Source organism: Hemiscyllium ocellatum, chromosome 50, assembly GCF_020745735.1.
Source record: "Hemiscyllium ocellatum isolate sHemOce1 chromosome 50, sHemOce1.pat.X.cur, whole genome shotgun sequence".
In the NCBI taxonomy this organism is placed as follows: domain Eukaryota; kingdom Metazoa; phylum Chordata; class Chondrichthyes; order Orectolobiformes; family Hemiscylliidae; genus Hemiscyllium; species Hemiscyllium ocellatum.
The window spans coordinates 6,621,309-6,636,270 of NC_083450.1; the positions used below are offsets into that span (position 1 = coordinate 6,621,309).

At 45.5% G+C, this 14,962-nt stretch overlaps 1 protein-coding gene across 6 annotated transcripts in view; it reads right to left on the minus strand.

Annotated features, from left to right (window-relative positions):
- The window catches only part of pogzb (pogo transposable element derived with ZNF domain b), a 63,967-nt gene extending 51,558 nt beyond the window's left edge, over positions 1-12,409 (minus strand). For 5 of the 6 annotated variants that reach the window (XM_060820713.1, XM_060820712.1, XM_060820711.1 and 2 more), the window contains exon 1: positions 12,167-12,409. The gene's annotated coding sequence lies outside the window, so the exon portion shown is untranslated. Of the gene's footprint in view, positions 1-3,124; positions 3,159-12,166 lie in introns of those variants that run through there. The other variant, XM_060820709.1, reaches the window with a different exon arrangement.
- Positions 12,410-14,962: the final 2,553 nt, after the last annotated feature.

Below are 14,962 nucleotides of genomic sequence, written 5' to 3' on the forward strand. Positions count from 1 at the left end.
GCCTCTCCTCCCAACCCGCTCTTCATCTGCTTCCAGCACCTGATCTTTTTAATCCTTTGTCCGATAATCCAGTCAAAGGATGACCATCTAACCGCTGTCGTTTGTCGTAAATACCTACCTGGTTCATGTATGTCCTTGAGGGAAGGAACTCTGCCGTCCTTATCATCTGACCTGCATGTAATTCAGAATCAGAACAATGCAATCGCTGCTCAGCTGCCCTCTGAAAGGTCCTAGCAAACCACTCAGCTCAAGGGCAATAAGGCATGGGGCAATAAACACAGACCCCAGCCAGCAAAACCCACATCTCGTGAACAAATAAAGACTTGCACAATGCCATTTGCATAATTACATTTTTCAGGCAGAAGTGGATAGATTCTGGCCAAGCAGGAGGGTGAAAAGGTTATGGAGGTAGGCAGGAACACAGACTTGAGGTTACGATCAGTTTACAAACAACTTTGTAAAAAAAAACAAAGAAAAACATTCAGGCATTTAGGACTGGGCAGCTAAGCTAATTCAGTAAAGCAGCTGTCAATTGAAATCAACTTTTCTACATTTTAAGGATCACTGTGGCCCCAAGCTAAATATACTTTCAATCTTAACTATCCAAAAACAGAGCCTGCGAACCTTCAGAGCTCTGTCGGTGGCACATCGGAGGGTCTTGGGTTCAAGTCCCTGTTCAGGTGCTGTTTCTATGGGCGACACAGTGGCTTACTGCTGCCTCACAGCGCCAGGGATCCAGGTTCGAATCCACTCTCCAGTGACTGCCTGTGTGGAGTTTGCATATTCTACCCCTCGGGACTATGTGGGTTTTCTCCGGGTGCTCCGGCTTCCTCCCGCAATCCAACGATGTGCGGGTTAGGCTGAATTGGCCATGCTAAATTGCCCACAGTGTTCAGGGATGTGTAAGTTGGGTGTATTAGTCGCGGTAAATGTCGAGTAATAAGGTTGGGGAATGGGTTACTCTTCGGAGGGTCAGTGTGGACTTTGTTGGGTCAAATGGCCTGTTTCCACACTGTAGGAATTCTATGAAATGGTCAAGAGTTAAAGCTATCCTTTCAGAAGGGGAACAGACTGAACCAGGTTTAAACTCAGTCTTCACTGGAGGACCCTTTCCGAATGAATTAAAAGACATTTTAAATGGATGTAGGTTTGCTTTCAGACATTTTGTCACCATACTGGGTAACATCTTCAGTGAGCCACCAAATGAAGCACCGGTGGTGTAGCCCACTTTCTGTTCAAATGTTTGAGTTTCCTTGGGTTGGTGATGTCATTTCTTGCAGTGACATCATTTCCTATGGTGGTGTCATTTTTTTTCCTCAGATGGGGTGGTAAATGGGATCCAAGTCAATGTGTTTGTTGATACAGTTCCAGTTGGAATTACATGCTTCTGGGAATTCTCTAGGAAGACACGCACAAGAATTCCTAGAAGCATGGCATTCTAATAGGAACTCTATCAACAAGCACATCAAGTTAGATCCCATCTACCACCCCCAGAGATAAAGAATAGGAAGTGACTTCACCAAATGACCTCACCAACCCAAGGAAACTCAAACCATATAAACAGAAAGTGGGCTACACCACCAGTACTTCACTTGGAGGCTCACCTGAAGACATTACCTAGTCGGGTGACAAAACATCAGTAAACAAACCTTACAGGATATAAGTTTACTTGCTGAGCTAGAAGGTTCATTTCCAGACATTTTGTCACCCTATGAGGTAACATCTTCAGTGGGCCTCAGGCGAAGCACTGCTGATAAGTCCTGCTTTCTATTTATATGTTTGGGTTTCTTTGGGTTGGTGATGTCATTTCCTGTGGTGAAGTCTCTCCCTGTTCTTTTTCTCAGGAGGTGGTAGATGGGATGTAATTTGACATGTTTGTGATAGAGTTCCGGTTGGAATGCCATCTTCTAGGAATTCTCATGCGTGTGTGTCTTTGTTTGGCTTGTCCTCTATCAACAAAAACAGAGTTAGACCCCATCTACCACTCCCTGAAAAAAGAACAGGAAGTGACATCACCACAGGAAATGACAATCACCAAACCAAAGAAACCCAAACATATAAATAGAAAGCAGGAATTATCAGTAGTGCTTCGCCTGGAGGCCCACTGAAGATGTCACTAGTATGGTGACGAAACGTCTGGAAATGAACCTTTCAGCTCAGCGAGCTAACCTACAGCCAGAACCTCAACCTGAGCTACAAATCTTCTCAAAACGCACGAGGCATTTTAAATACCTCCCCCCTCAAGCTCTCAGGATACAGAATAAGCTGTGATCCCATGCTTTGACTGTGTCCATGCAGGTAGCTGACCAGGATAAAGTCCACGTCATTCCCTTGTACGATACAGAATCAGAAACTTTGTGCATAAGATCATTAGAGCGAGCAACAAGAGTAGGCCATTTGGCCCCTTGAACATACTGTGTCAGGCAATACGATTTAATTGTTGCTTCAACCCTACTTTCTAATGCTCTGAAAACCCAAATAGAAAAATCAAAAAATCTGATCATGTATCTTAGCCTTGAATATACTCAATGACCAAACCTCCGCCACTCTCTGGGAGATGGAATTCTACAGACCTCCAAGTCTAAGAAATTCTGTTTCACCTCCTCATGAAACTGGGTCCCCAGTTCCAGAATCCCCCCCATCATGAGGAAAGCACATCAGGTTCCACCACATCAGGGTCCCCCTCAGGATCTTAGTTTTTAAAATAAAGTTTCATTCTTCCAAACGTCAATGGATACAGGTTCAACGTTTTCTCATTAGAAAACGACACCTCCATGCAGAAATCAGCTGAGTGAAACTCATCTGACCTGCTCGCTTTCCCCCCTACCCCTCAATCCCTTTACTAGATTTTTTTTATTCACCAAACCTTTAAAGATTTCATATTAACATGTGAGCATCAACGGCCATTAGCAGAAATTACAACTATCAAAGTTTGCCCCCAACCACTGTGTGCAAGACCTTAATGAGTAGGAAAAGTAGGCGGCCATTCAGCCCATCAAGTCTGCTCAGCAATACAATGACCTCCTAGTTCATCTAATAATTATCAATCCAAACTGGAAAGGTCTGCCTCTAGTTTAAGACTCGACACATGCATTCCCCTCTCCCCTCAAACAATTTAAACTACCTGTCTCGATAGCTTGAAAGCTTTGGTCAAACGACTTTCTTAATTCCAATTTCTTAACCCCATCTTGCATGCATCAACTCTCCTCTTACAAGTCCTTGCAGTCCCAGGACCACTCTGGTGAATCCCCATCACACTCCCTCAAAAATTCACAGCATCCTTGGTGAGCCGTGGGGCCCAGAACAGCTCAAGAGTGACTCCAACTCAAAGTGCGACCTCACTTTGTGCAGCTGAAACATGACTTCCACTCAGGTGTTGTCCATTCCTCTGGATATCAAGGCCAGCACATACTTTTAGCATCTTTCATTATTTTCCATCCTGACTAATTTCTAAATTATCTCCGTACATTAACCTCTCGTTGGATCTCCGTGGTTGTTTCTAGTTTTCCATGATTTGGAATCATTTAATATGTCACCATTGTCTGGCACAGGGACCGTGCACGTTACCTTCTCACTCACTGAGTCAAAGTTTCCCTCGGATATTGGGTGAGGATGAGTGACCATCTAATTACACGGTTCCCTGGGTAAACATCCAGACCTTTGTACAGTATTAGCCCGATACCTAGACAGAACCGAGACCAGTATACAAATGCAGAGATATAGTGTCGAGTCTTGGATCTCGGGAATGAGTTGAATATAGAATGCTGGATGGCCACGTACGCCAGACTATGTAATGCAGGAGACAGTTCCCATACAGCACTGGGCTGCCACTAGAACCAGGCTCTACTTCAATGCCAGTCTGATAGCATTGATAAATCCAACCTGCCACCCCAAGCTCCCAGGTACACGGCTGAGCCAGCACGACGCAAGGAGATGATGGGCTTCTGCGAGCCCACCTTAAAAATGGCTGGAACAAGTGGGCTCTTGGTGGTGAAACGCTGTTGGGATGGGCAGCATGCAGAGGAGTTTGCTTCCATTTAAATTCTCTCAAAATGTTTTCCTGTCCTGTAAAACTCCCAATTTTTAAAGTCTGAAATTCCACCCCGACGTTCACAATTTCCTCTCAAAAATCAGCAAAGATCAGCCAGGCTCTCATGTTGTTGGCACGGTCTTTTAACCGGTCCTCAAACCTACTCATTGATTGCCTGGCCCAAGGGAAAACCACAACATGTTTGAGAACACTTGGCATTGCCCAGCGCCAGAGCACCACATTAGATGATGCCAATGGATAATCAAGCGCCCAGGGTAACCACAGCAGACTGACACTGATACTGTCAACACTGGATAGCACATAGGTGTCAGGTCCCAAGGGGACAAGGTTCAAATCCCACGCCAGGGCTCAAGCACTCATGTTCCGGAGCAAGTACTGAAGAATGCAGGTTTCCTGAGGAGCCATAAAACAAATTCTTCACCAATCTGCTCCAGAGGACTTTAAAATATTACTGTGAGATCCTTTTGAAGGTAGCTCAGATGTCCTAGCATTTATTCCTCAACCAACGATCACCTATGCAAACCCAAGATTCTCCACTCATGAACATCTTGCTGCTTGTGCAGGCTTAGCAAGTCAGCTGCCACATTAAACAGCAATGAAAGAACTTTTGAAATAAAGTACTTTGACATGTCCGATAATCATGAAAGATGCTAGAAAAATTCAATTTCCTTCTGCCGAGCCCTAGGAAAGGAGTTGTTGTGGTTCTGTTCGCCAAGCTGGGAATTTGTGTTGCAGACGTTTCGTCCCCTGTCTAGGTAACATCCCCAGTGCTTGGCAGCCTCTTGTGAAGCGCTTCTGTGATCTTTCCTCCGGCATTTGTAGTGGTTTGTATCTGCCGCTTCCGGTTGTCAGTTCCAGCTGTCCGCTGCAGTGGTCGATATATTGGGTCCAGGTCGATGTGCTAATTGATTGAATCTGTGGATGAGTGCCATGCCATGCAACAATGAGCACCCGAGCTACAAATCTTCTCACAATCTAGGAAAGGAGTACCTGATGCCTGGCAGCTCATCCCAGGCTTCTGCGACCAGAGGGACTGGTACAATAATCTTATGTTTTAACAGATTGTTACGATTCCTTGGGTTGCTTGTACCCCTGTAGCAACACTGAGGAAGTCCAGTTACAACCTTTAAGGAAAGACCACAAACCACAGCATTCAAAAGCAAGAATATCACCTGTACACCTCAGATCCCATTCAATAAATTCTCAAATTTCACTATGTGTGTCACCTTGATAGCCTGCAAATCACTATGCTTCTGAACAGATCCAGGCAAAACACTTAAATGAACATTGCAAAAACGACCAACAATGCCATAATTTCAGTTTGGCATAATCCAAACTTCCAGCTGGAATGTGGAGTTTATCAAAAAGTGTTAACAACAATTTTAAATAAACCTGACCACAAGGAAAGCAGACTAGAGCCACAATATCGACAAGCTCCAAATGTTTGTTTTCACAATCAAAGCCTTGATGAATGCCAACTTCACTGTGAATTGACTCACTGTCTTGTCTTGCAACCTCAAAAACAGAAGCACAAACCCTGACCTCCAGCAGCTGCAGGACATATCATGCATGTTAGAACCGGGGGGGGGGGGGGTCGCAATCTAACAGTATGGGACAAGCCATTCAGGACTGCAATAAGGAAGAATTTCCTCACTCAGGAGTTGTGAACCTGTGGAATTCCTCCACCACAAGAGACTTTTGGGGCCAGTTCATTCGAGAGGGAGCTGGATGTAGCCCTTGCGATCAAGGGGTATGGAGAGAACGCAGGAGTGGAATATTGAAATTGCACGATCGTATTGAATGGTGGTGCAGGCTCGAAGGGCTGAACGGCCTCCTCCTGCGTCTATTTTCGATGTGCCTTACCTCACCCTGAAGGTGACACAAGATTAACCATACAGAGATTCCCTCTTTCCTGTCTATGACGACACTGATTTATTATTATAAAGACAGGTGAAGGGTGGCTTTCACTGACATCTCTATCATTTGTTGCCTCCAGTTCTGCAAATTATGACATGAGAACAACTGATTGCACAAGTTACCACTGGTGGACAGTGACTGCTTATTTTTAAAAATATTTCAGCTGGATCTGACATTCTGAGCTGTCTTTTGCAGCATGGACGTCTTTCCCAGTTCTCAACCTCCTGTAGCGTTGATCATCGTGACTTGGGAAGACAGACCGTGTGCAATGGATGGAGGAAGCATCGCAAGTTAAACGGGGGAAAACAGTAGCAGCTTGTAAATTTAATTAAGACGTAAAAATTGTATCTGTCTTTTTTTGGAATAAGAAAGTTCAGGTGCTTTTATGGACCTTGTATTCTTGACGAATTAACCTCGAGCTGACTTCTCACTGCAACTCTCTCCTCGCTTGTGACTCAAGAGTCGTATTCACTGAACAGTTAGAAGTTTCACATTGATGGTGCTATGTTTTGCATGGCAAAGTTCAAAATCAAAACCCAGCCACAATTTAGAATGACCACAAATCAAGATCAGAGAAATCTACCTTTATGAGAAATAATTTCAAAGCAACGCACTTTCGCCCCGCAAAAGGAAAACAATAGATTTTGTCTGCCCCAAGTGCATTTCAAACTACTTCCTCTCCTCTCTGTCACTTATTATTTCCAGTTTTCACACTGGATTCTAAGCCCAAACATTTTCATGCAAATTTCCTACAGCTTATTAACCAATGCAGAGCGTTATGGAAACTATACTCAGAAATAAACTGCCTTCAAATGTCTGTCATCAATAGCTTGGAAGATTTATTAACTCTGACAATAAAGGATTCTTATTTAGGCATGATGGAAAAAAATTACCACTCGAGAAAAGGTGCCCTCGCCAACTTAACATGGGCAATGCCGCAGAGGGTCGGCAAACATTTAGAACTTAGCATTACACTCAATACGGCATTGTTCATCTTAATGAGCAATGCCACGGCAGGTCAACAAACTTCATTAATATCAGATTCTGGCCAAAAACCCAGTTATTACAAAGCATGAGCTGAAAATGTGTTGCTGGAAAAGCGCAGCAGGTCAGGCAGTATCCAAGGAGCAGGAGAATCAACGTTTCGGGCATGAGCCCTTCTTCAGGGATTACAAAGCAAGTCCTTTCGTCATGACATGAGCAATGCCACGGAAGATCTACATGCTTTCTGTACTTACACAGTGTGTCCAAGACTGCTGTTATCATAAACTGTGTCCTCTCTGTTTTAGGAGAAAGCGAGGACTGCAGATGCTGGAGATCAGAGTTGAGTGTGGCGCTGGAGAAGCACAGCAGGTCAGGCAGCATTCAAAGAGTAGGAGAATCAAAGTCTCATGCATAAGTCCTTCATCAGGATTGGCCCGATGAAGGGCTTATTCCTGAACATTTAAAAAAATATCACACAACATCAGGTTATAGTCCAACAGGTTTAATTGGAAGCAGTAGCTTTTGGAGCACTGCTCCTTCCAATTAAACCTGTTGGACTATAACCTGGACTTGTGTGATTTTTAACTTAATACACCCCAGTCGAACACCAGCATCTCCAAATCTCGAAACGTTGATTCACCTGCTCCTCAGACCCTCTGTTTTAGCCTGAGCAATGCCACAGAAGATAAGCAAACATTCATCATAACACATTGTCCAAATCCCATGCGATTGCGAACTACACAGACATTCCCTCTTAACATGTGCAATGCAGTGGAAGAGGAGTGTGAAAGTTTCCATTGTGCTCAAAACTCAAAACTACAAACTACATGACCCCTCCATGACGTAAGCAATGCCACAGACGATCAGACACTTCAACAAAGCTTTGTGTTCAAAGCACCCTATATTACAAAACACGTGTGCTTTTCAACCTAATACACACACTACCACAGAAAACCTACAATATAACACCCACTCCTCTCGGAAACCATAACTGCTCAATAGTTAACAAACTGTGAAGTTGTAATCAGGTTTACAGAGAGTGAATAACGAACCAAGTACTCCCCACAAGTGAATCGTCACACCAGGTTTGCTTTCAGGCCACTATTTCGAAAAACAAAACCGCAGTTATATAATAAATCAAAACAGCGCTCGAAAAACACACATACGGGTGGGTTGGGCAGTTAGTTAACGCCTCGTGTGCAGGGAAGACCACATGAATTTAGGACTTTGTCAAGTATCGCATAACTACAAGGGCATGGTGGCACAGTGGTTAGCACTGCTGTCTCACAGTGCCAGAGACCTGGGTTCAATTCCCGCCTCAGGTGACTGACTGTGTGGAGTTTGCACATTCTCCCCGTGTCTGCGTGGGTTTCCTCCGGGTGCTCCGGTTTCCTCCCACATTCCAAAGATGTGCGGGTCAGGTGAATTGGCCATGCTAAATCGCCCGTAGTGTTAGGTAAGGGGTATGGGTGGGTTGTGCTTCGGCGGATCGGTGTGGACTTGTTGGGCCGAAGGGCCTGTTTCCACACTGTAAGTAATCTAATCTAATCTACAAGATTAGAGAGCTGGGGCAAGGGAGAGCTGAATTTGCTCATTGGAACAATGTGGAAGTTATTGGAAGATTATTGCTGAGACATCATCTTTCAGCCACCTCACCTCCAATCAACCCATTTAAGCAAGTTTCACATCTTGGAAATTCTCCAGCTCTCTACCACCTGGGTTGCAACATCATAACATTAAAACCACCACCCCAACTTCGACAAAATGAGGCAACAAGCCACCTCATCATTTCGGCTACGCTGACAAGGAGGTCCGAACGTGATGAGATTAAGGCACCAATGGGGAATACGCTTCGGGGGGGGATGGATGGTGGGATGGAAACTGTCCCCAATGATGGCACTAACATTTTCCACGATAAAAATCAACCAACAGGAAGGCACAACAGGGTTTCCAGCGTAAACGACAAAAACATTTCCACTTGTCCATTATCCTTTGTAGGCACGTTGCCCATTGAGGCCATTCACGCCCAAATTGCTGCAGGCCCAATGAAGGTAGACAGAGGCTACTAAGAACATCCAGCTTCTTTTAAAAGGTCTATTCTGCTCACGCCACATTCCCAGCCCCATGCTTTACAAGAGACAAAAACACAGAGCGTTCATCTGACCCCCCCCCCCCTCGGTGTTTCTGTCACCTCTATTTCAGGAAATATCCCCAAAATCTCTTAAAGCAAATCAATGCACACTTCTGGAATCTGGGATGCGCAGTGCATCCTCTCCCCAACACGGTTCCAAAAATGCCATGTGGACTGGAAAAGCAACTTAGCTTTTTCCAAAACAAGGCAAACTTTCTTGCAAAGGGAGGAGAGATATTTTTCTTTTTTAGAATTAGTTAAAATCCAGGGGAGATGAAGGCATACATTTAAAGAAAATGCAAATGAAAAGAGAGGAAACTGTACCACAAAAGGAAGACGTGGGAGAGAGAAGACCTGAGACGGAAGAGATGAGATGAGAAGGACTAAGAAAAAAGGGTCATTTTTGGAGTAGAGGAATGGAAGAGAAGAAAGGAAAGGAGAAAGATTTTTTAAAAATTGCATGCATAGAACAGGATGAGAAGATAAAGAAGAATTTACCCGGAATTTTTTTTTTGTGCAGGAGAAAAGGAGGGAGAATAATAAGAAAACACCCCCACAGGAGTCTTCATGCTAGATTCAGATGCACGCAGTCAGCCACGATGGGGGCAAGAGAGAGGAAGGGAATGTTAAAGACAGGGGCAAAGGGGAGAATATTAAAAGGAGAGACAGACAGGAAAAGAATGGTTGAAAACAGGAGAGAATATTTAAAGAGAAAGAAGGGAAGAGGGATGAATATTACAAAAGGGAAAGTGGGGTAGACGGGCGGAATTTTAAAGAGACAGAGAGGGATGATACTAAGAAAAAGAGAGGGCATGTTATGAAAAGACCAAAAGGGAAAGAGGAAATATTAAAAAGAGAAGGACTATCAAGAGAGAAAGGGGATGAGAGGATAATAAAGAGGAAATGGGAAGAGGAGGGGGAAAAAAAAGAGAGGCAATATTAAAAAGGTGGAAAGAGCGGGCTAAGAGGAAGACAGAAAGAAAGAGGAGGGAATATTAAAAGAAGATAGGGAAATACTTAAAAAAGACAGGTGTAAAGTGGGATGGAATATTAAAAGAGTGAAAGAGAGGGGGAATATTAAAAAAGGAAAAAAGTGGAAGGGAACATTGGGGGGGAATGAGAAAGTTTTTTTTTAAAAAGAGGGGGGTATTTTAAATAAAGTGGAGACAGGAAGAGTATGAAAGAGAAAGAAGGGTATAAAAAAAGGAAGGGGTGACAAGAGAAGGAATACTTTTAAAAGGCAGGGGCAAAAGAGAAAGAGGGTGTCGAAAGAGGGAATATTGAAAAAAAGGGAAAGGGAAGTGGAGACAACAGATGGAATATTTTAAAAAAGAATATTTTGAGAGAATACAGGGGCAATATTTAAAAGAGATGGGGCAATAGAAAAAGAGAAATTAAAACATTCCTCTGTTTTTAAAAGGAGAAAAAGACAACGGGGCGGGGGGATATTTTAAAAAAGAGAAAGTAAAGGGGGAGAGAATATTTTAAAAACAGGAAGGGAGAAGACAGGGAATACTTATAAAAGAACGAGCAATGGGGGATAGAGAGAAGGAATATTTTAAAAAGGGAAAGAGGAGTGAATACTTAAAGAAAAGGGGGAAAAGAGAGAAGGAAAAGTTTAAAAAAGAAAAAGGCGAGAACTTAAAAGGGGATGGGGTTAGGAAAAGGGAATATTTTTAAAAAGGGGGCAAGAAAAAGGGGAAGAAAGATGGAATATTTAAAAATGAGAAAGGGAATAGAATTTTTGAAAAGGTGGAGGGGGGAATATTTTAAAAAGTGAAAAGGGAGAGAACATTTAAAAATGAAAAGGAAGGGGGAAAGAGGGAAATAGTTAATAAAAAGGAGAAGGGGGAGGGAATATTTATAGAAGGGGAAGAGGAGGGAACATTTAAAAAAGGAAGGGGAAGAATGAAGAGAGAGAGGGAATATTTAAAAAGGGAAAAGGGGAGAGAACATTTAAAAAGGGAAGGGGGAAGATAGAGGGAATATTTTAAAAGGAAAAATGGAGAAGAGAAGGTTTAGAAAATAAAGGGAAGGGGAACGAGGGGGTGTAAAAAAAGGGAAGGGGGGAGAATACACTTAAAGAAAGGGAAGCAGAAAGGAGGAGAGGGAATATTTAAATAGGGAAGGGGGAGAATACACTTAAAAAAGGAGGTGGAAAGGAGAGAAAATATATTTAAAGAGGGAAAGAGGGAGGGAATATATTTAAAAAGAGGAGAGAACAGTTAAATAAAAGGGAGAGGGGGAATGTTTAATGCAAGGGGGGGAATGTTTAATGCAGGGGGGGAATGTTTAATGCAAAGGGGGGGAATGTTTAATGCAAGGGGGGGAATGTTTAATGCAGGGGGGGAATGTTTAATGCAAAGGGGGGGAATGTTTAATGCAAGGGGGGGGAATGTTTAATGCAAGGGGGAGGGAATGTTTAATGCAAGGGGGGGAATGTTTAATGCAAGGGGGGGGAATGTTTAATGCAAGGGGGAGGGAATGTTTAATGCGGGGGGGGAATGTTTAATGCGGGGGGGGAATATTAAAACAGAGAGATGGTCAGAGGAAAACAGTCCCCGCGGGAGGGGTGTCACATTAATAAAAGGGGGGGAATATAAAAATAAAACATTTTGTTGTTGTGGCTTCGGGACGAAGCAGCAATCGTTCAAGCTTTGTAAAGGGGGGGGGCGTGTGACCCCCGCCGGGGTTATTTATTTATTTACCTCACCCCCCCCAAAAAAAACACAACCTCCTCAGTTTTCTATTTGCTTTTACCTCCCCCCCTCCTCCTAAAATGGCGGACGATCGCTTCCCCCCCCCCCCCGCCGCAATCATCATCGCAATCTCCCGCCAGCGCGAGAGAGAGAGAGCGCACCCCCCTCCCATCCCCCACCCCGCGCGCACCGAACCGAACCGCCGCGCGCCGCTGCCGACCGAACGCCCCCCCAGTTTGAAATCCAACCGTCAACCGCCACCAACCCCCCCGCGCGCGCGCGCGCCTTTGTGTTCTCCCCTTCGCTCTCTCTCCCTCCCAACGCGCGCCGCCGCCGCCTCAATCGACCGATTCCAGCTTCAAACCCATCCCCCCCCCCGCTCACCTTGTTAATAAGATGGTGTTTTTTTGTTGTTGTTGTCGGCCTGGTTTGAGGAGGAGATGGGGTGGGGGGTGTTTGTGTGGAGTGTGGGGGGGGGGCGGTGGTAAGTTTCTTGAAACGGAACAGGAACGGTCTCTTTTTTTTCTCTCTCTTTCCAGGCTCGTGTGCGCGCTCTCTCTCCTTCCCCCCCCCGGGGGGCGGGCACGCGCGCCACACACACACACACACGGGGACAGAGTTCGTTTTCTTTTGGGGGGGGCGTGTGTGTGTGTGAGAGAGAGAACGGCGTCTACGTCACTTCCGCTCTCTCTACCATCCCCCGCCGCCATGCCCCTATTTTCCTCGGGTGCGTGAGGTCACTTCCGGTTCCCCCTCCTCCTCTTGACATCCCATAATATGTTGGAAGGCAAGGTGGTATCCCCTTTTTCCAGGGAGGTGGATAACTTCCTCCCCACCCCCTTTTTGGTTGGTGGGATGGGGAGAAGGGGAGTGAAGGTAGGGGTAGGGTTGAGGTCAAGGAGGGGGTAGGGTTGGGTTGGAGGTGAATGTCAAGATTGGAGTGGTGCTGCAAAAGCACAGGAGGTCAGGCAGCATCCAAGGAGCAGCAAAATAGACGTTTCGGGCCAAAACCCTTTCTTGACTCTGATCTCCAGTATCTGCAGTACTCACCTTCGCCTTGGAGTTGAGGTTAGGGTAGAGGTTAGATGTAGGGTGGAGGTTAGTTGTAGAGTGGAGAGGTTAGTTGTAGAGTGGAGAGGTTAGTTGTAGAGTGGAGAGGTTAGTTGTAGAGTGGAGAGGTTAGTTGTGGGGTGGAGGTGAGGTTAGGGTAAAGGGTGAGGTTAGTTGCAGGGTGGAGGGTGAGGTGAGGGCAGAGGTTAGTTGTAGGGTGGAGGGTGAGGGGAGGGCGGAGGTTAGTTGCAGGGTGAGGTGAGGGCGGAGGTTAGTTGTAGGCTGGAGGGTGAGGTGAGGCTGGAGAGTAGTTGCAGGGTAGAGGGTGAGGTGAGGGTGGAGGTTAGTTGCAGGGTGGAGGGTGAGGTGAGGGCGGAGGTTAGTTGCAGGGTGGAGGTTGTAGGGTGGAGGGTGAGGTGATGCTCGAGATTAGTTGTAGGGTGGAGGGTGAGGGTGGAGGTTAGTTGTAGGGTGGAGGGTGAGGTGAGGGTGGAGGTTAGTTGTAGGGTGGAGGGTGAGGTGAGGCTGGAGAGTAGTTGCAGGGTAGAGGGTGAGGTGAGGGTGGAGGTTAGTTGTAGGGTGGAGGGTGAGGTGAGGGTGGAGGTTAGTTGTAGGGTGGAGGGTGAGGTGAGGGTAGGTGCTAGTTGTAGGGTGGAGGGTGAGGTGAGGGTGGAGGTTAGTTGTAGGGTGGAGGGTGAGGTGAGGGTAGGTGCTAGTTGTAGGGTGGAGGGTGAGGTGAGGGTGGAGGTTAGTTATGGGATGGACATGTGGTTCGAGCAGAGGTTAGTTATGGGGTAGACATGAGGTTAGGGCAGAGATTGGTTATGGGGCAGACGTGTAGTTAGGGCAAAGATAGGTTATGGGGCAGAGGTTGGTTATGGGGCAGACATGAGGTTAGGGCAGAGGTTGGTTATGGGGCGGACCTGAGGTTAGGGCACAGGTTAGTTGTATGGTGAAGGTGAGGTTAACGTAGGGTGGAAATGAGGTTAGTGTAGGGTGAGGTTAGGGCAGAGGTTAGTGTAGAGTAGGAGTTGAGGGAAGATAAGGTTGACCTAATAAATGTGAGAGAGTAAGGAGGTTTGTGTCGGGTAGAGGTGAGGTTTCTGTAGGTTGGAAGTGACGTTAGCATAGAGGTTAAGAGTAGGGTTGGAGGTGAGGAAGGAGGTTGGTGTAGGGTGAGGTGGGGATGAGGTGTGGTTAGGTTAGGACAGAGGTTAGTGTAAGATTGGAGGTGAGGTTTCTGTAGCATGCGGGTGAGGAAAGACATTAGGGTAGAGATGAGGATGGGTATGAGAGAGGAAGGAGGCTTGTTTAGGGTGCTGGTGAGGAGTTCTGATCCTTGTGCACTGCCTTGGATCCAACCATCTAAAACACACCTCGCTCCCGTATCCCCACAACGTTCTCATTTTTTTGTTTTGAAGCTGTTTATATTTTAATCTCCTTTACACAGGAGGTAGAACCTGCAGATGTCGAAAGACTTACTTCACAACCTTGGGACATTCCCAGATAAGCAGTTTCTAGCCAATGAAGTACTTCTAGGAGGTGTAGGCACCACTGAAAAACAGGACTTCAGCAGGTTTTGAGCACAGCCAGCTCCCATGAATGGCAATGTGATGATAACTGATATCCAACTTATTAACCGGTGACCATCTTGTTACAGCCACTAGCTTTGGTCTCCAAAACGTATGTTCCAACATCCATCTTAATTGAATGAGTGAATTTCCTGTTCCTTGGATGCTGCCTGACCTGCTGCGCTTTAACCAGCAACACATTTTCAGCTCCATCTTAATTGAAGCCCGGATTTGTTTAATGTTTTCAACTGGGCAACTCCTCAGCCCTCTCTTCTGCAGAGAATGTTCCATTTTTACACAATATTGTATTAATAATAACGAGTGGACTTGTTAATCAAGGTGACATTGATGGGATTCAAATTGATTGCACCTAAACTGTTTTTGGGATCAATAGATCACCGGAATAATAACCAACATAGCCGCTATGTTATCACAGAGCACGGAAATTTTGATGAAGCTCTGGTCATGACTCTGTGAGGGTTATTACAGAGGATCCTGGTGTGTTTCCAGAGCTCAGGAATCAGAGTGGCAAAGTTAGGTTGGAGATGCTGGAATTGTT